Genomic DNA, 22352 nt, shown 5'->3' with positions numbered 1-22352 from the left:
GTAATCCTGTGTAATCTTGATCTAAGTGGTTCTCAGTAGGAAACAGGAAGAAGCCTTATTAATTGGAGCCAGATGACGTAGTTCTGATTCCCCCACCTCCCCCCCCACCACCCCCCCCACAACACCATTTTAGTCTCTGCCCACACTGCTACTGCCAGTTCCTGCTACCCCACAGACAAGGGCAGTATAAGTCAAGAAGTGGCCATTTTGAATGATATTCGAAATAATCCACACCTTCCCTTCGCTCAAAGTGTAGAATGTTTGGGGAGATATTTTGCTTGCTTTGGGCAGCGTTTTCCTTTTGCTACGGAGGTGATTTCAATGTGGTTATTGTTGCTGCACAACATTGGTGAATGTAGTAGATTACTGCTGACTCTAGCAGGAGGAGGAACAGACCGAGATGCAACTGGAGGGTGACCAAACAGAACAAGGTGTACTCACAGAAACCCTTACCCTCCTACGCCAATCCGTTCGGGTGGAGGAAGTTCTCGGTTTATGCTGGAAATGAAAATCACCCTGCTCCATGTTTGAAAGTGTATTTGTACCTTTAAGGCAGCACAACAGCTCTTTAAGTCTGCTTCTGTACAAAAGTCCTGTTCTCTCAGCCTGCACACACCCAACACGTGACCATGCCAGCTTGAGAAAAATAACAACAACTTGTATTCATATAACGCCTTTAACATAGTAAAACGTCTCAAGGCGCTTCACAGGAGTGTTATCAGACAAAAATTTGGCACCGAACCACATAAGAAGAAATTAGGGCAGATGTCCAAAAGCTTGGTTAAAGAGGTAGGTTTTAAGGAGTGTCTTAAAGGAGGAAAGAGAGGTAGAGAGGTGGAGAGGTTTAGGGAGGGAGTTCCAGAGCTTGGGGCCTAGACAACAGGAGGCACGGCCACCGATGGTTGAGCTATTATAATCAGGGATGCTCAAGGGGGCAGAATTAGAGGAGCGCAGATATCTCAGGGGGTTTGTGGGGCTGGAGGAGATTAGAGAGATAGAGAGGGGCGAGGCCATGGAGGGATTTGTAAACAAGGATGAGAACACTGAATAACTAGGCACACCTCGCAAACCCTCCATGGGCTTCTGATATGAATCACACTCGTGCACTTCTGGGTGCTCCATCACTGTGGCCTTGTCAGAAATCAGTCCTTATATTGGTAATTTTGAGTGAATGAAAAGCAAGACTTATTTTTGGACAATCTTAAAGGGGCACGGTCATTTGGAACTTCACCATGTGAGATAATGTAACTTCTGATGTGATGATATTTTCATGTGGCTAATGTCTGTCCGTATTCAAAATCATGAGTGGTCTAGATAGAAAGAAACTGCTCCCATTGGCGGAAAGGTTGAGAACCAGAGGACACAAGTTTAAGGTGATTGGCAGAAGAAACAAAGGCGACACGAGGAAAACATTTTTACGCAGCGAGTGGTTAGGATGTGGAATGCACTGCCTGAAACGGTGGTGGAGGCAAATTCAATCATGGGAATTGAATAGGTACATGGAGGAAAAAAAATTGCAGGACGACTAGGAGAGGGCGGGGGAGTGGGACTAGCTGAAGTGCTGTTGCATGCTCGACAGGCTGAATTGCCTCCCTCTGTGCTGTAACCATTCTATGATTCCATGGGCTGGAAATTCCCTGACGTTGCGCCGGGTTTGTCGCCGATATTTCACCATTTTTGGTGGAAAACGGTGCGGCAGGAAATTCGCTGAAGTCCTGCGCCGCGGTTTTTAAATATCACTGGGGAGCAGACCGCCGGCATGCAAGACTGGAAAAAACACTTTTGCCCGCTATTTGGCTCGCAGCGCACCCGTAGATAGGATCAAAAAAAAAACCCAGGGAAAAACCGGTGTTGCAGCCCTTGGTTCGACGGTAAATATGAAGGCCTGCAAAAAATGTAAGTTAAAGTTTTTATTTTTTTTATTCTTTTGCAGCGATTCCATAGAAAAGGGTCTTGTGAATGTTTTGTGATTTTTTGATTTTTTGGAATTTTTTTGGGGGGTGTTTTCTCCCCTCCCTAGGCCCAACTCGTAGCGGGCGGTATTGGCCTCGGAGAAAAGTTGCAGAAAATTTGCAGCTTACATCACAAATCCTCGTGCAACGCCGATTTTTACCGCTGGGTGCATTTTTTCCCGAATTTTAGGCCTCGAAATCATAGCGGTGTCATAGCGGCATTTATGGCGGAAAAATACCGCTCTGACCAAAAATGGAATTTCTAGCCTAATTCATTTTTTAATGGCTTTAACTGGCACCCCCCAAAAAAAACCCAGCTCTCTGCTGAATATGGAATCGGGTACAGTGCAGACTCCAGGGAGTAATTGGCACAACTGTCAGCTGAACATCTGAAGCACGCAATCTTGCTGAGTCAGCCACTGGCTCAGTGGGTAGCAGCCCCACCTCTGCATGAGACGGTTGTGAGTTCAAGTCTGACTCCAGACACTTGTGCACAAAAATCTAGGCTGACACTCCAGTGCAGTGCTGAGGGAGTGCAGCACTATCAGAGGTACTGCCTTTCGAATGAAACGTTAAACCAAGGCCCCGTCTGCCATCTCATGTGGAATTAGAAGATCCCATGGCATTATTTCAAAGAAGAGCAGTGGAGTTATCCCCAGTGCCCTGACCAATATTTATTCCTCAGTCAACATTATTTAAAAAATTGGCTGCTGCGTTACCTACATTAGAACAGTGATGATAAAAAAGTACTTCATTGATGATAAAGTGCTGTGGGATGTCCGGTGGTCATAAAAGGCGTCATAGGAATGCAAGTCTTTTGTTTTCTTTCTTTGTAAGATCGCTTTAAGAGGAGTTGGCTACATTATAATAGTGGAACTATTTTTAAGGTTGCTTTTTGTATTATTTATACTTATACTGCAGAATTGTGTGTGCTTGCAGACATCCATATAGGACTGGCTACCTAGTTAGCTACCACACTATTTATCCTGTGTTAAATGTCCCTCAATTTACTGATGATTGCAGTGTGCTTACTAATCTTTACCTTTATCTGGAAAATGTATTCTCCTTTGAACAAGCAATGTTATTTGTTTCTCCTCATGGAATTGTTTTTTGTTGTTGACCTATTTATGGTAACTATGATTTGCAATTGTTTCACAGGAAGACAACAGCTAAGAGTATTATGTGCAGAAGAGCAGATGGATATGGGAAAATAACATACTACTGATGGGAAAACATAACCCACAAAGGTAACGTCAGGAACACAAGCCGCTTGCAGTACCACTCTGCACTTCCCAGTTGTTATTCCATTTATATACACGCATTTTATAAAAAGTAAAATAGACAGCGCTGCCTGAGTTGACAAGAGGGTTGCCAAGCCTCCAGGGCTGGCCTGGAGTCTCCAGGAATCAAGTTAATCTCCAGGACACTGCTGCCAGCAAACCCGGGGAGAAAAATCACAGGGGCATTAACAAAAAAATTGTCTGTTGTTTTAAATTTCTTGGAGCACTTTCATTTATTAGTTGTAAAAATATTGGAGATGGAAAAATTGGCTGTTTGACTGACAGTCAAGAATCATCCAATCAAGTAACAAAGAGTCAACATAAGAACATAAGAAATAGGAGCAGGAGTAGGCCATTTGGCCCCTCGAGCCTGCTCCGCCATTCGATAAGATCATGGCTGATCTGGGTCTGTTCACCTTACCACTCGAGGAAGGCAATGCACCGCAAGGATGGACGTGTTGGACGACCAATGGCGAGAGTGTGGGGTCAGGCAAGGCAATTGGCGATGAGAGATCATGTGATGAAACCTCCAGGAATGTGCCCAACCAGAGCTGGCAACCCTAGTAGACCAAGTCTGGAAGACAGCCCAATCTGAGAGAATAATCTATTATGAGGAAAGTTTAATGCCTCTTTTTATGTTGCGACACTCACACTCCAGGTTGTGTACACTGAACTCAGAATCTTCAGTATAAGTGCGGCTAAATAGTTGACTGGGTTTCATAGAATCATAGAATCATAGAATAGTAAAGCACAGAAGGAAACCGTTCAGCTCATTGAGTCTACACCAGCTCTTTCGAAGAGCAATCCAGTTAGTCGACATTACGTTTCCTACATTACAACAGTGACTACACTCCAAAGTACTTCATTGGCTGTAAAACGCTTTGAGATGTCCGCTGGTCGTGAAAGACGTGATAGAAATCCAAGTCTTTTTCGTTCTTTCTTTTTAGTCCCACTCCCTGTAATTTTTTCTCCTTCAAGTATTTATCCAATTCCCTTTTGAAGGCCACTATTGAATCTGTAACCATCAGGCTATCAGGTAGTGCATTCCAAATCCGAACGACTCGTTGTGTAAAAAGATTTTCCTTGTGTCACTTCAGGTTCTTTTGCCAAACACCTGAAATCTGTGCCTTCTCGTTATTGACCCTTCAGTCATTGGAAAAAATTTATCTTTATTTGCTCTATCTTAATCCTTCATGAATTTAAACACCACTATCAAATCTCAAGACTTCTCCGCGCCAAGGAGCACAACCTCAGCTTTTCGAGTCGATTCACATATCTGTATTCCCTCATCTCTGGTTCCTATTCTAGTAAAGCTCTTCGGTACCCTCTCCAAAACCTTCACGTCCCTCCAATAGTGTGCTGCCAGAATTGGACACAATATTCCAGCTGAGGCTGAATGTTTGTGGCTTCTGTTTCACTCACTTTGCAAGGAATGGCCCCTCCTCTCACCCAGTGCCCCGACCTCCTTCCTCCTTTCCATTTTACTGTTCTTTCCCCTCCCCATCCCCACATTGACTTACTCTTGGGACATGGCCACAGCTGTGGCCAAAGGCTCTTTTCTTATGTGATTTACTTGGTCTTCTGGGAGTTCCTCTGATACCTTATTCACCTACTTAATTCCAGAACTTATTCCCTCACCTTGCTAACTTGCCTATGTACCTGCAATATTTTTTTATCATGTCGGTGATTGACTTATCACGCAATGTGTAATTAATATGCTCAAATACCTGCTCTACTCTATACTTCAATTTGCTTCTCTATTGTCTTTTAATGTTTGACATTTCAAAAAGAAACACTGGCAAAGTTCATGATCTCAGGCACACTGAGGTCATGTGACACCATTGATCTTATTTCCAATTCACAAAAAATATATACACAAGAAATTACAAGATTAGTACATGCTGATATACTATGACATAATTGCAGAACTTCTCCCGCTATTAATCATTTCAAATATAACTACTAACTGCATTTACAAAGCAATTCAGTGTCATATTCAGCCATTAGAATGAGATTGAAAGGTGCAGCACAGCAGTATTAGAACCGCATAGTTTGCATACAGAGCATTTTACCATTAGTGCTATTTAGTTTCGCAATAAATTAGAGATAGCAAGAAAATGTGTAACAAAGGGAAATATCCAACCTTTCTTTGTGCTATGAACTTAAAATTATTTTCACAAATAGGCTATTGCTTTTCCACTGATCAAAAATTAATTCTAATTTTATTAAATCCTACATTAGCAATGCTACCAGTGTCCCAGCTAAGTCTATAACATAAGAAAGAAAGAGAGAAAGACTTGCATTTATATAGCACCTTTCAGGACCAGCGGAGATCTCAAAGCGCTTAATAGCCAATGAGGTACTTTTGGCGTGTAGTCACTGTTGTGATGTAGGAAACCCAGCAGCCAACTTGCACACAGCAAGCTTCCACAAACAGCAATGTAATAATGACCAGATAACCTGTTTTGTTATGTTGATTGAGGGATAAATATTGGCCAACACTCCCCTGCTCTTCTTCAAAATAGTGCCATGGGATCTTTTACGTCCACTTGAGAGAGCAGACAGGGCCTCGGTTTAATGTCTCATCCAAAAGACGGCAGCTCCAATAGTGCAGCACTCGCTCAGCACTGCACTGGAGTGTCAGCTGAGATTTATGTTCTCGAGTTCCTGGAGTGGGACTTGAACCCACAACCTTCTGACTCAGAGGCTACCCACTGACATGAGCACCCAGTCTTGTGTACAAAACTGGGTAATGCTTGCATCCGATTCATTTGTGTTAAGCGACCTTTTATCTTTGATATTCAGAGATATTTCAGCTTCCTTAATGTTGTTTTCAGAACCACGATGACCTTTATTGGGTAACAAGGAGATTTGACCTGCCGCCATCATCTGCCCAAATGGAATACGTATGCTGAGCATTACTGGTGTGTGCAGTATTGGTAAGTGAAGTATTTACAAAAATTTGAGTTGACACATTTTATCAAATGTGGAAAGATGAAGACAAAACAGCTGCTATCCCTGTCGTAAGCAATCTTCTGATGATTGAATAAAAGTGTCAAGAAAATGGTTGGTTGAGAGTCTTTTGTTCCCCGCCATCCAGTTTGATGTTAGTTTGAGCTGTCAGTTACGTATCACAGTAGCGTGATTTATCAATAGAGAGAATGACCTTGTGGTTTAACTTCAAGTAAAGCTAGAAGACAGCACCCTCTACTGAAGTTTGCAGCTGCCAAGGAGACGGGCTTCAATGATCAAGTTTCTACTTAACTGACCTTTATTATTTGCTGATGCCACTTCTAACTTTGTAAGTGAACTGTGACATTAAAAGAAATTTCCAATAAGTACTGTATGAATTAATTGAAAGGTCTGACAGGGTAGGGGGAGGACATCGGTCTTAAAAGCCACTTGTTGGAAGTATGTGACACTGGGTTAACATATAAAGATGATTCCATTACAAACTATCAAAACCATTCTTGCAGTTTTAGAGGAGCCTTTATTAAGGAGAAGCTAGCAAATGAAACTCAAATAATTCCCGAAGCTCACTCTTAGAACACATAGCATTAAGTAATAAAATTGCCCTTAAATACTGCAGTGATTGGCAGCTTGCTTTTCAAAGAAGTCTGATGACTTTAATTGTGAAGGTGCCCCTTTGTTCGGCCTTCAACAATTTCAGAACCAAGTTAGAAACCACAGCTGCTTCTTATTAGATGCTAACATCTGATCACAAGCCATTTAATATTTAGATAATATTCTTCTGCTGCTTAGATTGATTTGATAGAACTTGTGGCTTGTTTGAAATTTTTTGAACCAAAGACATTTTTTTAATAGACTTCAAAGGGTTTTAAGAACTAAATGATTAGTGTGTTTATGTTGCTATTCAGAACCAAAAATAATTGCATTGCTGGTAAAATAATAAAATGGGCTTAATATTCTCATATGGCGATTTAAGATAAATAATTACTTTAGTTTCCTGTTCCACAACAGTCTGAGGAACTAAACAGAGAATAATGAATGTGGTAATAGATCATAGGTATGCAACTAATATTTATTTAAATCAACAGTAATAAGCTACATATTTGTATAATTAGTTCACTGGAATTTATTTTCTCTTTATCTTGTTTCTAATAGCTTGTGACTTACAGGTTTTATGGTTCCTGATCATTAGCAGTAATGCTGCTGATATACTGGAATCGTACACACGGTAGCTGAGTGGTTGCAATGCCTGTGGAATGCAGCTGTGGTGGAAAAGCACCAGGAACAAAAGCTTGGGAAGTCAAGGAAATGTTGGAGGTGGCAGAGTGCGGATCAGTGTGCATGGATACAAAAGTATACCGCAGAATATACAGTGTTGCAGGTGTATAGAATGTTCAAAATCGCTCTCTAAATTGCCCAAGCACGGAGAACGCAGTTATTTTCTTTGAGCTAAGAGTGCTCAGGAAACGTAAGTTGGTGCAAGTCAAGGGCTTGGATAACACACTTGCGACTTTTGCACTGGTCTCCCCACTGAAAGACATTGCATAAATTGCACCTTTCTGTCCACAGGGCATCGAAGTTTCAATGAATCTGCAATGCATGCTGGGTTTATGGGAAATAGAACACCCAATATGCAAAAATTTCATAATATTTGTTAAATTTTTTGTTGCAATGTCACTAAATGGACCAAGTGGGGTTAATTACTCACTCTCTCTCCTCCCCTTCCCCAGAAGTGGATGTACAAATGTGTTTTTTTCCATAGTTTGAGATGTGGAAACACCATAATAGTACCAGCACAAGTATGATGCGCCAAATGGCCACTTCTGTGCTGAAATTTATATGATTATATTCTCTGGGAGATTCCAGCTTTCTTCATTTACTGTGGATTATCATGATGTAATAAGAGATTTTTAAGAAACACAGAAACAAGATCCATTGTAGAATTGTGATTGAAAAAATGAGTTAATATTGAGGACTGTTCGCTGAAGTACAATGATCTGTTTGTGCTTCGTGCATTCTGTGAAATCGGAAAGAGGCATTGCATAAACCAGTTGGAAAATGGATTGTCTGCAGAGTCGGAGAAAAAAAGAAAAATACACCAGAGTGTTTGAGTTCAACAAAGGAAATGCAAAGTGCCTCAGTGGAAGGTCTGGAGCTACCTCACAGTGCTCTCAGAATGCCTTCACATTCCCAACAGCAAAACGTATTCACATTCGCTTTGGTTGCAATAATGTGTTGCTTGTGTAATGTGCTCTTTTGATGTTTGTTGGAAGCTAATTACTGAAGTGTAACTGATACTGCAATATGAGGAGACAGATTAGTAAGGCTTGCTGCTCCACCACAAATAATGTTTCTCCTCGTTAATTATTTTATGTGTGGTGCATGGATTTATTTTGTTATTAAACGCTTTGAGGATTGCGATAGAATTCACTGTCTGCTCTCAAAAAACCATGCCGGATTGTTAGCTTTATTCAGCAAATGGCATAAAGAAATTAATATCAGAGTTTTGAAATCCACTGAATAATGTTCTGCATTAGAAATTTGCAGAAAAGCCATTTTGCACACGTTGTATGAAAGGACACATTTCTATTTTAAGATTAACAGCTGAGTGTAAAATTAACCTGAGGTATCAAGAGTTCAGTTCTCCCATTCAAGGCCCTTTGCCTTTGCTTGCTGACTATTAGTTGATGGCTTGATCCCTGCTGCTCCACTCACACATTGCTCCTCCATCCCCGACCCCACAACACCAACCCACCCTCCACCCTGCCTTTCTACACCAAGAGTAGTGTGAAAGTCCCTGCTGGTTTGATTCTCATCTTTCACCTAATTAACAGGAAGATACAAGCACTTGTATACAGCAGTATTGTCGTTGATCTGTATATAAATCATAGTGTGGTAATTCTATCCAGCTGATGGATTCTATTTGTAGATTGTATTTTGTAGAACACAAGTAGTAGATGTCATGAGGGGCCCACATATCAGGATAAATAGAAACAGAAAATGGTGAACAAGTGAGCAATGGCTTAAATCTCATCTTCCTGTTTCTCTTTAAATGTAAGCACTTGTAATTTCTAATATAAATGATATATGTAGTTGGGAGAGTATTTTATGCCACACTAAAAGTTAAATATTAAATAAATGGGTTATAGTTATTAATTATAACAGCTATAACATTACTGTGTATGTGATATCTTGACAGGAAAGTTAATTTTATGTAAAGTTGGATGAAATTAATTTCAAATCCCATTCTGCACAGGATGTTTTTCCCAGACATCTATTTTTTTCCCTCCCAGGTCGACAGCTTTGAAATTGACTGTGGACAAAGGACAGAGATCCTGCAAAAATAACATATCAATAGTCATTCATAAATATTGCCTTTAGACTGTAACAACACTGTTAGCTGGGGTGGGGCTTAAATTACTAGTGCTTTTTATATGAATGTTAATATTTCCCTCAAAATGTAAATCTCTCATGTTGATTTGGGGAGGGGGGTGGGGAGCATTCTATGCATTCATGGTGGCAACATATAAAAAAAAAATGATATTTGTATAGCGTCTTTAACATAGTAGAATGTCCCAGGGTGCTTCACAGGAGCGATATCAAACACATTTTGACATCAAACCACATAAGAAGATATTAGGACAGGTAACCAAAAGTTTGGTCAGAGAGGTAGGTTTTAAGGAGCATCTTATAGGAGAGGTGAGAGATAGAGAAGTAGAGAGGTTAAGGAAGGTGTGGTATCTTCCTTACAACACTATAACACACACAGAACTCCAAGATGGCTCCATTCCTTTTATTCTTGTAAAACATCATTGGCTGCATTACCATAGTAATCCACTAGGTGGAACTATATTACACCTCTCCCTCCTTAATGAAGAAGTAATTATATCAAACAATCATCATGCATAACTTGCATTGTTAAACATAACAAAAGATATGGACTTATTTTGCCATATTTACAAATCAAACTTAACTACTTGTTTTCTGTTTCGAAGAGGATACCTTCACTCTCAAACAGAACCTTCCAAACATGGTGTCGAACTTAGACTCATTCTAGGCTCCTCTGCCGACCTGGGGCTCGCTTGCCATGTCGGAGTTTCAAATAGAATGCTTGCTTGAGAGTCTCATGTCGGGCATGCGGACGATGTAGCCCGCCCAACAGAGCTGGTCGAGTGTGGTCAGTGCTTCGATGCTGGGGATGTTGGACTGATCAAGAATACTGACATTGATGCGTCTATCCTCCCAGCGGATTTGTAGGATCTTGCGGGGGCCAGCACTGGTGGTACGTCTCCAGTGCTTTGAGGTGTCTACTGTATATAGTCAACGTCTTTGAGCCATATAAGAGTGTGGGTATCACTACTGCCCTGTAGACCTTAAGCTCCTTAATAAAGTGCAACATTCCCATTGACACCTGGGAATCCATGGCCCAGGACTGCCCTAAGTGGAGGAAGAGCATCCAGGAGGGTGCTGAGCACCTCGAGTCTCGTCGCCGACAGCATACAGAAACCAAACGCAGACAGCGGAAGGAGCGTGCGGAAAACCAGATGACGCACCCACCCTTTCCTTCAACCACTGTCTGTCCCACCTTTGACAGAGACTGTAATTCCCATATTGGACTGTACAGTCACCTGAGAACTCACTTTTAGAATGGAAGCAAGTGTTCCTCGATTTTGAAGGACTGCCTATGATGATGATTCTAGGCTGAGCCTGAGGAAAGCTTTGCTCCAAGGGATGCCCTTGATCAATATTTGAACTCTCAAAACTTCAGACTGTTTGTCTGCCTGACTTGGAGTAAGACTTAAATTCTGACTTTCTCTTAGACTTGTTTCTAGTACATTTGATGTAGGATATGCTACTGGTACTGAACTTGTAATAAGATTATCTGATGAGTCAGAAATAATCGAATCATTGCAACTTTCAACATCTTCCACATCTGCAGGTAAAATATGATCACTGTGAACAAACCTAACCTGTCCATGATCAAACATCTTGACCAAATATGTGTGAGGACCACATAACTTCACTACTCTTCCTGGTAACTGTTTTGGATCGATAATAATAGACCCAGGTTCAGGATCTGGATGAATGTTAAATAAGAGACAAGACAAATGAAGTAAAGATAAAACACCGTTTACTGAGAGAAAAGAAACATACAGTTTACGAAGAAAAGAGAAGTATGATAAGATGCAACAAAGCTCACAGCCTTCGGCCCATCGGGAACTCCGCAACAACGGCTGGTCAGGAACCTTGGGGGTCCCGGCACCACTCGCGAATCTCGGTCCAAGGTGAAGTTCAAAGAGCTACTGGACAGTTCCGTTCCTTTATACTATTGAACAAACATGGGTGCATGTGGCTTATGGCCAACTCCTAATCTGTAAGGCCCCAGCTGTTCTTCCACAAAGCATGAGACCTCGAGGTGCCGATCGTCCCATAAACAAGATGGTGTGCGCATCAAGGTCTCACTCTCTCTCTCTCTCTGCATCAACAACATTCCACGATGCATGAAGCAGAAAACACACTGTAAATGTCGGAATATCATAATTAACCCTATGTGATTAACCCTATATAATACAATCCACCCTTGATATTTAGACATTTTAAGTAATATAATCGAGTTGAAGGCGTAATGCATCAGTTACACGTTGAGTATGCGCAAGCAACGCCCGCAATCTACACCAAAGAATACATACAACAGTAATATCAGTAATAACACGACGAGTAAAACAACGATAGGATGTATAAAGCGGCGGATGTTTTTTGGGGACCATCCGTAAAAGATGTCCCACCAATGGTGTACCGTAAGGTCAGTGACCATTGTCGTAACTCTGACCAAGGCGCCTTCACTGTAACTCATAGCAACTTGCAGAGTATGAAGAGTACGCCCTCAATTCGTCAGTGACCTTTTGATTATCTTTTAGAAACTGAGCTAAACAAGTTAGGTCTACAGTGGGAGGAAGGTTAGTAATGCCTAGGACGGTGCGATGGCGCATAACATTTTTCCATCATCCCAATCGATATGACCTATTAGAATGAAGGTCATATATGGTATACACATCTTTAAAGCAAGCATTTAGAGGAGGATCTTTATGGGCGCCGTCAAGATAAATGGGATAGACACTAGTAATACAAACATGATTCTGTCCGATGTAAAATTGTATCATTGTATGGTACAAGTATCCAAATACATGTTCCCGCTGTATGCTGTAGGGAGCATGGTTCAAACACAGATGTGTGCAAAGGACACACCATACCGAAAGGCCATTTGACAATCTTGAGCTTGGTGAGTTCTATTGCTAGCATCAATCCATCCACCCTTGAACTCGGGTACCCAGAGATTTTGGCCATACAGGTGGGGAAGCTGGTACCAAATGTTGGTTTTTGTGATATTGACTATTCTCATAGTAAAGTTACACCCCTGGTCATCACAATGTGTATGTTGCATATCAGGTTTTACCCCTAGATTTCTATTGCCGAAGTGGAATATTTTGCTCCAACTATTTGCATGCCCTGACATGGCAAAACGTTCGAACTCGGTCCTTAATAGTTGCCAGGTTACTTCTTCAAACATGCATTGTGTGTGATGACCTAATTCTAGTTGTCACCCGGTGATACTCCCTATCTCTTGAGTAGTTTTATCTATGTGTTCTCACCGCATTACATCCGACAGCCAACTAGAAAACATCTGTCCTGTGAGACCTCTGTCCCATGCATTTCGCAATCGAATTGCATCTCCAGTGAGTCTCCCTACCTTTTGTATTTTGTTTTGTAAGGTCTCGATATCCATAGAGTTTAAAGCTCCTATTCCTGTTCCTATGCCTCCTAATATTGTGGCTAATATACCACGCCTTTGTATCACAGATGTTTTCAGATTTGCTTTAATTGTTGTTACATTACAAATGTCAGACGGCTTGTCCGCATACCGGACTTGTAGCGTGAGATTTAATATGGGTGGGGATGTAAGCACAGGTGTACATGTAGAGTGTAGCCATTGCAAATGATCCAAGCTCTTAGAATGCTTAACTACACGCATTGACCAAAAGTGGCCCATAATCCCCCTACCAGTGATTACGGAGGCATTTGTACATCCATACCATAGAGACGCATTTAACTTAATTTCGTCTGACATAGTGTCATTGCTTGACATAATGTTGCGGGCCCAACTCCTTAACCATGTGACATTGTGCAATAACGACACATTGGAGTGCACATTGCATATCATTGTCATATCTTTTTGCCACTTGATTGATAACGTGAATTACTGTTAATAGCACCTGTCCTGGGCCTCCCCAGTACCCGCATGTGTCACAAGTGACGCTCCAGTGTCCTATAGTGCAGGCTTTCCCGGAAGGACAGGTAAAATTGTCTTGCGTTCGATCAGTGTTAGCTAACCGCCACCCTATACGACCACCCCATGCTGTGTTTGAGGATGGAAGTAACCCAGTCACAGATAACGAGACACAGAGACTTGCCAGCATGAGTTGGTAAGTCGCCATTTTGGGCAGAATTCCTGTGGGAGAAAGCATAAGTACATTAATTCAGCCCCGTTTAGTCAATTTACCCTTGTCAACACAAAGAGGAATATCTTGACCAGTCAGGAGCACCCAATAAGTGTTTCCTTCTCCTTTCGCTAAGATTTCCCCTGCTTGTAAGGGTTTCTGGGGGTACTGCACCCACACTTTTCCTCCTTCACAAACTGTGTCCTGAGTCTGATTTTCTTTTTCAACAGTAGGGACACTAACTTTGCCTAACATGTGGCTTATGGGCGTTCCTCCCTGCAATGGTCGGTGATTCAGATTGCGCACTGCTTGTGGTAAGACCTTTAACCACCCTTGCAATGTGTTAGTGGGAGTTAATATTTTAATCTGTTGCTTAAGTGGTCCATTCATGCGTTCTATTAACCCTGCAGCTTACGGATAGTAACGTATGTGAAACATCCAATAGATCCCGTTGTCTACCACCCACTGTTGCACTGTTTGACCTGTGAAGTACTTCTGCTGGCTCACCGTAGTATGTGATTAAATTCTCCAGTCCTTTAATCGCACTTTGTTGATTCACTTTAGTCACTGGATAAGCTATCAAAAGTCCAGAATAGGTATCAACAGCAATGAGCAAATATTGGAACTGTTGTTGCAATGGTAAAGGTCCTACATAATCAACTTGCCATATTTGTGCTGGTTGAGTCCCTCTCTTAATATGGGCACCGGGTTGTTGTTGTAGGGGAAAATGCTTCACCTTTTGACAAATTTCACAGGTGTTTATGATCTGTTTAACACCGTCCGTAGTCAAATGTAACCCCCTATTTCGTGCCCATTGTATTGTACCCTGAATGCCCAAATGTCCAGATTTGTGGTGGGCCCACTTGCCTATGCCATATTCTTCCTCTTCCACCTCTTTAACAGCCTGTACCCGGGCTATATTATCAATGGTGTTATTATGTTCAGAGGTCTTTGAAGTGCTTTTCATGTAAGCGTCCACATGATATACAGTTATTTTCATCTTCTGGGCTTTGGACCATATTTGTTCCCATAGGCGCTTTCCCCACAAGTCTTTCCCAGTTATTTGCCAGTTATGTTTCGCATCCAGCTCGCCATGCCATTGGCTACTGCCCATGAGTCAGTATATATGTGTACTTGTTGCTGTTCCTCTTCTAACAAAAGGACTACAGCTGCTAGTTCTGCTAGCTGGCTGGAGCCTCCCACGCCCTCAGCATGTACAATTGTCTGTTTGGATTGAAGGCAGCGGCTCGCCATCACCGAAGGCCGTTTCGCCAGACCGCTGAGCTATGGCATGGCTACGTTCTTCAGGTGTTAACTGTTCAAAAAACGCGCCCCAGGAGATCGGTGACTCTTTAGTTAAACTGACAGGCGACTGCGTAAGTTCACTCTCAGCTGTTTGTGGGTATTCAGCCACATGCTCATGTAGCCGGGTGATTCCTTCTTTTCCTTTACTTGCTCTGTCTGCGATATACCATTTCCAGCGCACTATGGAGCTTTGTTGCGCTCGCCCGACCTTGTGTGTCTCATTTTCTGAGAGAACCTAGGATAATATAGGTAGGTCTGGTCTTAAACTGACTTTGTCGTACCCTGTCTGTCCTTCTGTTTCTGTTAGGGCCCAATAACATACTAATAATTGTTTCTCAAATGGAGTGTAACGAGTAGCAGCATCTGTCAATTTTCTAGACCAGAACCCTAACGGTATATGAGTGCCATGTTGAACCTGCCACAAACTCCATACTGCAGTATCACTGGTAACGGATACCTGGAGCTCAAAAGGCTGCCAGGCACTCACGGGGCTAGGGGTAAAGCTTGAGCTACGGCTTCTTTGGCTGCATCAAAAGCCACCTGCTGTTCCTTTCCCCACTCGAAGTGGGCCTTTTTTCGTGTTACGGCATACAGCGGTTTTAATAACATCGTGAGGTGAGGTGTGTGTCTCCTCCAGTAACCCAGTAGTCCCACGAACCGTTGTGTCTCAGTTTTATTCGTGGGGGTGGCCATTTCTTGAATCTTATTCTTCACAGGCTCGGGTATGATGCGCTCACCCCGAGACCATTGGATCCTCAGAAACTGGACAGTCTGGCTAGGGCCCTGCACCTTCTTCGGATTTATCTCCCAGCCCCTGTCTCACATGTGTTGGACTAAAGTAGCTAGGGCTTCCAACACCACTGCCTCGGTGGGACCCCTTATTAGTACATCATCGATGTAGTGTGCCAGTGAGACATTAGGAGCCAACGTGCACATGTCCAGGTCCCGGGCCACCAATCCGTGGCATTGGGTAGGGCTATGTAGGTAACCTTGAGGTAGGCGTTTAAACGTGTATTGCCTCCCTTCCCAAGTGAATGCAAACTGGTCCTGGGATTCTTCCGCTATCGGAATGGAGAAAAGGGCATTGGCCAGGTCGATTACTGCATACTACTCCGCATTTTCTTCGGACAGCCGCTCTGTTATAGTTACTACATTTGGGACAGCGGTTGCCAGGGGAGGGGCAAATTTGTTCAGTTGTCAGTAATCCACAGTCATCCTCCAACTTTTGTCGGGTTACTGCACAGGCCAAACAGGGCTAATGTAGGGGGACACCGCATGTCTAATGATACCCGCCTCCAAGAGCCCTTGTGTGGTTTCCCTTATTTCTTTGTGTCCCCCAGGTATTCGGTACTGTTTCATAGTCACTACACGCGATGGCCGTGGTATTACCACTGGTTCCCACTTTGCTTCCCCTGCAATCACAGTGATCACCCGTATCCCGAATGAGAATCGCCCGAACGAGGTGTGTGTGGTTCCCTTTAAAAGGTCCATCCCAATAATATGTTCCTTTACTGCCGATATTAAGACCGTTACCCAGTGCGGAGGCCCATTTCCCAACGCCATTCTGATAGTTGTTCGGACAGTGGGCGTTTCTGCCCCTCCAAACCTATTAATCATCATACGGGTCCCTAGGATTTCCATGGACAATAATAACTTCTGCTTGTGTCTAGTAAAACAACATCTCTTTGTATGTTCCCCACCCCCCCTGCCAATTTATCGTAATCAGAATGTGTGGCCTCAGGTCCCTGGGAGCTTGGGTTGATGTGGTTCTAACGGGGAGTACTCCCGGATTCCGGCTACACCCCTAGTCGAGGGGATTACTAGCCTTCCGCAGCTCTTCTACATTGGGGTATAGGCTAGCGGGAGGTGGTTTCTCCGCATCCGCAGGCTTATCGCTATCCGACTTAGTCTCCCTTACCTCCCTCCTTTCACCCTTCTCTGATCCCGGGATGCAGTGTTGCTTCCACATAGAATACATCGCTCCTGTTGGGATTCCATCAATTTTTTCCTTGGGGACCCCTGCCTTCAGTAAAGCCGCGAACATGTCCCTTCGAGTAATTCTTTTTTTTGTCTTTCCTGACCCTGTATCTTTCCCAGAGGTCGAACCTTGTCGCTGGTCCCGATCCCCATCTACATTAGCCGTTCTCGACTCTCGCACACTATCTTCTACATCCTCTAACGGTCCTAACAATAGGCAAGCGTGCCCCACCCGCTGCCCTTGGGCTGGTCCCAATAATGCGAGTAGTGCACCCCTCATCATAGGAGGGCCACTCTTCATCAGCTTGCTCCACATTCCTGCCATAAAGAGCTCCTGATCTGGCCCCCCATATGGTTGGTGATATAATCCTCCCTGTGTTGCCATAGTGCGCAACTGTATCGCACCCTCCGCCATAGTATTCCAAGGTTTTACCTCCCCTTCCTAATCAATGGCAGAGGGATATTTTTACCGGACCCCTATAGTAACCATGTCTCATAGCGAACCTGTGCCTTGGACATTCCGGAGCACTGCTGTGATATGGTGGTCCGTAGTCATAGTCCCCATTTTTGTTAATTCTTCGGGGTTAAGTATTACGCCTGATGCTCCCTGGTCCTAAATCTGGGTTAGCCATTCTGACAATGATTCACCGGGTTTTTTGCGAAATCGAGACCCTATTTCTTGTAACTCACTAGTGGTGAAGTCATGCACCCCTCTAGTGGTTACCGGCTGTTTCCCATCTTGCTGTTTCGTCTTATTTGTCCTAAGGGGTCTAGCTTCCGTGCTTGGAGCGTATGGGGGAGGGTCTTTAGTTTCCTCCCGTTCCCCCCCCTCTCCATCTGTCCACTCATATTCTGAGTCAGAGGAGTATCAGATGTCTCCGTCCCAACGAGCCGGATCCCAAGTGGGTCCAGCTACCAATGCACGTACCTTTGACTGATCTATCTGTCATTTCCGTCGTCTGACTTTCTTTTTATTTTATACTGTCGCCAGATGGCATACTAAAGTTTCTGATTGTTCATTGACTTTATCCGCCCGTTCTTGTTCAGTGCAGACCGCTTCAGTAGGAGTCGAGTTTTGACTTTCTAAAACCTTAACAGCTGTTTTTAACTGTAGGTTTTCTGCCTCACTTTCCTTAAGTTGTTTACACATCGCCCTTAATGCTGTCAACAAAATCCATCCCATTTGTGGGGGACTATTTTTCTCCTGTGGGAAGCCCGCTACCTCCAGGAGAGACAGTACCGCGTGGGGTAGGGTTCTATCTTTGCTCTGTTCCAATAACTGCGTATCCCAATGTTGCGGGGGTCCAAACCGGGCTAGCACATTGGCAAGAGAGCCAAAACCCTCATCCCTCGTGCTCCACCCTGGTATTCTATACTTCTCTCCCGCAGGAGGAGACTGCTTCTTGTCTTTTCTCTTAAACATTTTACCAGATCCTGCCAACTACGTCAAAATGTTTTGGATCGATAATAATAGACCCAGGTTCAGGATCTGGATGAATGTTAAATAAGAGACAAGACAAATGAAGTAAAGATAAAACACCGTTTACTGAGAGAAAAGAAACATATAGTTTACGAAGAAAAGAGAAGTATGATAAGATGCAACAAAGCTCACAGCCTTCGGCCCGTCGGGAACTCCGCAACGACGGCTGGTCAGGAACCTTGGGGGTCCCGGCACCGCTTGCAAATCACGGTCCAAGGTGAAGTTCAAAGAGCTACTGGACAGTTCCGTTCCTTTATACTATTGAACAAACATGGGTGCATGTGGCTTATGGCCAATTCCTAATCTGTAAGGCCCCAGCTGTTCTTCCACAAAGCATGAGACCTCGAGGCGCCGATCGTCCCATAAACAAGATGGTGTGCACATCAAGTTCTCACTCTCTCTCTCTCTGCATCAACAACATTCCACGAGGCATGAAGCAGAAAACACACTGTAAATGTCGGAATATCATAATTAACCCTATGTGATTAACCCTATACAATACAGTAGCCACTTTAACCATTTATGGTGATGGTTCTTCACTCTTCTTCTGATTTAATTTCATACTTCTCTCTCTTACTCTACCTCTATCAAGATTCTCTTTCTGTCTTAATTGTTTCTCTTCTACGGACTGTGCCAAGTTTGGCTTTAACAACGAGACCCTGGTTCATGGCTGTGATGTGAGAAACAACTCTGCTGGTGTTCTACCAGTAGTTGTATGAAGAGTATTATGATACGTAATTAGAAAATTAGCCAATTTGTGGTCCAACGACAACTGTCATTTCTTTGGATTTGAATCCAACATTTGTTTGATGAGGGCATGTTTTACAATTTTTACTGTGCGCTCTGCTGCACCATTTGAAGCAGGAACCTTGGTATGTTTCACCCCATTTTTGCTTGTGAACTGTGCAAATTCTTCTGAACAAAATTGTGGCCCATTATTAGACACAATTTCTTCTGGATGGCCATATGAAGAAAATCATTTTCGCAAGTTGTCTAGTATTTTACTTGTTATTTTCCACATCAGAAAGCCCTCTACCCACTTCGAATGGCTATCAATCCCAATGAACAGTTGCTGTTCCTCTAATTCAGCAAAATCTATATGTAATATTTGCCGCACCCTGGGATGCCATTTCCATGGCTGTAATGGTACTGATGGTGGTTTCTTGCTTACTGATTGACATGTTGTACACTGACTCACAATGTACTCCATATCTTTATCTAGATCTGGCCACCATAAGTAACTGTGTGCAAAACTCTTGGTCAAGCAGATTCCCAGGTGCTGGTCATGAAGCTATCCTAATAATTAACCTGAATTTATTTAGTATAACCACTCTTGCAACACACATTATACAATCTTAATCCACTGATAATTCATTCCTACGAACGAAATATGGATGAATATCTTTCTCTGTTACCTGGTTTGCCCAGACATTTCCTATATAATAATACTCTTTTGACATAACTAGGTCACGTTTGGTTGCTCTACCAATCTCTTCAGCTGTGACTGGCAGTTTATCAATGTATGAAACATAGATCACTTCTTCTCTATCCGGTGTAACTTGTGATGGGGAAGCTGTGATCAGCTAACCGTCTGTACTCAATGTCATACGTGTATGCTGGCAATATCAAAGCCCATCCCTCTACATCCAGCTAAGGTTGGAACTGAGGACTTTGGATGGAGGATGGCAGTTAAGGACTTATGGCCTGTAACAATGGTAAACTTATGATCATACAGTATTTGTGGAACTTTTTGACTCCAAAAATGAATGCCAACGCTTCCCTTTCGATTTGCGCATAATTACGCTCATTGGCACTGAGAGTGCATGAAGCAAAAGCAATTGGTCTCTCCTCCTCACTATGTAGTACATGAGAGATCACTGCCCCAACTCCATACGGAGAGGCGTCACATGCTAGCTTGATCTCCTTAGATACAACATAGTGAACTAATATGGTGCTCTCAACGTTTTACACTCCTTGAATGCTGACCATTCTTCTGACCATTTCCAATGGACCTGTTTTTTCAACAGCTCATTCAGTGGATGTAACACTGTAGCCAAATTTAGTAGGAACATCCTATAATAGTTCAAAAGACCCAAAAATAATTGAAGTTCAGTGACATTCTTGGGAGTGGGTGCATTTCTAATTGCATCCAGCTTTCCCTTGGTTGGATGTAAACCACCTTTGTCTGTTCTGTGCCCCAAGTACTCCATTGAGTTTTAATTAATTTGTGAGCAGTCACTCGTAATCTGTACTTCTCTAGCCGTTTGAACACTTCATTCAATATGTTATTATGGATGCCTATTTGGTGCTGAAATGAGGATGTCATCTAAATAACATACTATTCCTTCAATACCTTGCAAAATCTGGTTCATCACCCCTTGGAATATGGCGGGGATGGAAGACACTCCAAATGGTAGCCTATTAAATTGATATAGGTCTCAATGAGCATTTATAATCAAGCATGACTTGGACTCCTCATCTAGCTCCAGTTGTAAGTAGGCATTTGTAAGATCTAACTTTGAGAAGATCTGACCATCTGTCAGCGTTGTGAATAAATCTTCTACATTTGGCAATGTATTGGGTAGATTACCCTCTAGAACCTGGTTTACGGTTACTTTATAATCACCATACAACCTTACCTTACCATCGGACTTAGGTACAACAACAATCGGTGTAGCCCAATTACATAGCTCTATCTTCGAGATAATGTTCTCAGTCTCCAGTCTTTTGAGTTCTTGCTCAACTCTCTCCCTGAGTGCGTATGGTACAGGACGTGGCTTGCAGTGAACTGGTCTCGCATCCTTCTGTACCCAGACACTCGCCTTGAAGCCTTGGAGCGGACTGCCTGTTTCACAGAACACCTTTGGAAACATCTTGATGACACCATCCTTCGATGCAAATCTCGTTTCAACACGAATAATCTCATTCCAATCCAGCTTCAGTGATCTCAACCAATTTCTACCTTTTCCTGCCACTACTAAGAGAGGCATGCTCTGAAACTGATCCTTGTATTTCACCGGTACGATAATATGACCTACCACAGGAATTTGCTCGATTGAGGATCCTCGCAGCTCTACCTTGGATTTCTCCAATGGGAATTCACGCAATTTGTCGAAATATACCGATTCCAGTACTCCGTTCACTGATGCACCAGTATCGATTTCCATGGGTATCTTGGTTCCTGCAACATCTACTTGGATGATGATGCTTTTCGAATCGCTGTTAGATACCTTCGTGCTCCTGATGATGTGTATTGCTTCATCCTGTTGCTTTTCTTCCATGCTATGTAGTCTCTGGGGGTTTCTACTTATAGCCTTGAAAGTTGGTTTACTCTTCAGTCGGCATGCCTTTGCAAGATGTCCAGTTTTCCTGCAGAAGAGACACTCTGCCTTCATATATGGACAAGTTTGAGCTATGTGTTGTCCCAGACACCCATAGCATGACTTCAATTCTCTGTTTCTTTGGTCAGTGCTGAGGCATTGGGGCCCAACTGCCTTTTACCTTTAACCTGCAGGTGATTCAGCTCGGTTATCTGACGACTGGGGATGGGATGAAATTCTCGGGAATATTGGTCGACCATATCCATTAACATAGTGGTCTGACAAGTGAAACTTAGGGGTTGTCATCAACTTTCTTCTTATCGCTTCACTTTTCATCCCACAAACAAAATGGTCACGCAATGCTCGGTCCTGAAAGTTTCTGAAGTGACAGTGAATGGATAGTTTTTTTAATGCTACAATGTACTCATTGATACAGCTCAAGGAACCCGATGAGAGTATGTAATGGAACCAACCAGAGGGTAGGCTATCTTAGATCTGGTGTAATGAGACAATATTAATAAACAATCTTCTAGTAAAGGATCCTCTTGGAATGAGTGATCCATGGCATGGTT

Source organism: Pristiophorus japonicus, chromosome 10 (genome assembly GCF_044704955.1).
Source record: "Pristiophorus japonicus isolate sPriJap1 chromosome 10, sPriJap1.hap1, whole genome shotgun sequence".
NCBI lineage: Eukaryota > Metazoa > Chordata > Chondrichthyes > Pristiophoridae > Pristiophorus > Pristiophorus japonicus.
Note: the sequence above shows the minus strand (reverse complement) of the source record.